The sequence below is a fragment of the Echinops telfairi genome, unplaced genomic scaffold, assembly GCF_000313985.2.
Source record: "Echinops telfairi isolate 266 unplaced genomic scaffold, ASM31398v2 ScPeMD7_7;HRSCAF=31, whole genome shotgun sequence".
Taxonomy (NCBI): Eukaryota; Metazoa; Chordata; class Mammalia; order Afrosoricida; family Tenrecidae; genus Echinops; species Echinops telfairi.
In genome coordinates, this window is record NW_022103904.1 from 21504364 (window position 1) to 21506439 (window position 2076).

Below are 2076 nucleotides of genomic sequence, written 5' to 3' on the forward strand. Positions count from 1 at the left end.
TCGGCCAGGTTGGCACAATAAACTAACTCACCTGCTCAGCAATCCGGGCTGGGAATACTGCCGTGGGAAAGCCTGTGTAGATTCTCCCACTCCCCTCCCCTCCCCTTCTAGAGAGTAACAAGGAAGGTTGGCTCCTCCTCCTCCACGGAGAGCAAAATTGATCTCCTTTACCTTTTTGAAGTCGGACAGCTGTGCACCTCTCCCTCCCACCCACTCCCTACATTTCCTTTCAATAAACACTTGTTTAGCACCTGTCTCCAGTGTGATGGTTACCTGCTCAGCTGCTAACCAACAGGTTGGCTAATTGAACCACCAGAAGCTCCCGAGTCCACAGTCCAGGATAAGATGCAGGTATCTGCTTTTGCAGCCCTCGAGATCATTCCAGCCTCCCCTACGGTCAGTACCACCCACATTGGGAAACACTGTTCCAGGGAGTTTCTGAAATGGCACATCCTTGCAGGAGCAGATGACCTCCTTCTTCTCCTGAAGGGTGGCTGGTAGAATTGTACCGCCAACCTTGTGTTTAGTCATCTAACACCTCCCCCACTGGACTTTGAATCAAGCACATATGACAAACATGAAAACGAGGCTTAGGGCTGATGTGGAGGGAAGAAGCACCATTGCATCAACATGGTGCATCCTGTGGGCACCCTTCACTTCCACAGGACCCCGTGAGAGTGAAAGTCAAGGTGGGTTCATTCTGCTCATGGCATCTCCATTCCCAGGTTCTCATTGGGTGCACATGTGGGGTTAAACTGGGCCTCCGGAATGCCACCCACGATGGTGCACTGGAGCTGTTGGAAACCCTGTGATCTTTCTGACCCCATTGACTCTTCAGAGGGAATGTGGTTCTGTGAGCACCGTGGGTGAGGAGAACCCTCATCATAAGCACAATGAGGAATCAGGATCCTTATAAGTCGATTCTAAAGACCTTGGAGATATTGTTTCCTAGGCTCACTTTCCACGGGCAGAAGGAAGTATCAAATCAGCACTAACAGGACTGATCATCAGATAAAGGCGGAGGAGAGAGAGGGGTCCCTGTATGCCACAGTAAAGCATGGGGATGGTCTGACTCATCTGTAAGGTAGAACAAGGTAACTCAAAGTGGGTGGTGTGAAGCAACAGACATTGTGTTGTCTCGCATTTCTAGGAGTTAGAAGACAGGATGCTGGTCATATTGAGGCCCCAGGGAACATCTGATCCAGATTTCTCTCCTAGCTTTTGGTGATGGCCAACATCCTCTCTGTCTCTTCTCCTCTTTTAGGAGGACACCATTCATCCAGGATTGGAACCCACCTCCCAGTATGACCTCATGTTAATTGATAACATGTTCAAAGACTGCGTCTGAACAAGACCGCGTTCACAGGTACCAGAGATTATTGGACTTTGGCACAGAACACAATTCAATCCCTAACAGAGAGGCTGGAAAGAAACCAGAAGTTGGGATGAAAGTCGTTGGCATGTGGCTACGGTGAAAACTCTGCTGATCTCCAGGGGAAGGGTGACCTCTAGGATGTGGAGGGTGTGGGATCTAGGAACCAAGAAGTGAGCAGCCTCCACACTCCGTCCCCCTGGCATGATGGCAAGAACTATTCAGAGAACGATTTCCTCTTTTTTGTGGAGAGGGAGGAGATGACACGGTGTTCTTTCTACAGAACTCTCTTTAAGCAAATCCTTTCCCCATGAATATGTTTCCAAGATTCTATTTCTCAAGAACGCAGCCTTAAATAACACTGCCATAGAATAACACAAAGCTGTGGCACAGGGAAGAATAAGAACCGATAAACTGTCTATTGTTGGCTTGACCCGCCGGCCTTTCTGTTAGCAGAGTGCTTAACTGCTGCACCACCGTGGCTCCATTTCCAGTAAAAAGTTAACAGAATTTTAAGTATACACCCAGATAATCTCATCTTTACTTTGCACAACAACCACAGAAAAGTAAATGACCAAATGTAATAATACAAGGGAGCTTTGAAAGACTTGTGGGAAACTTCCACGGTCTTTTCATTCCATTTCCCACCAACTTTCTGAAGCCTTCTCTTTCTTGCTCCTGCTGATGTGGGGAGGCCCTTGTCC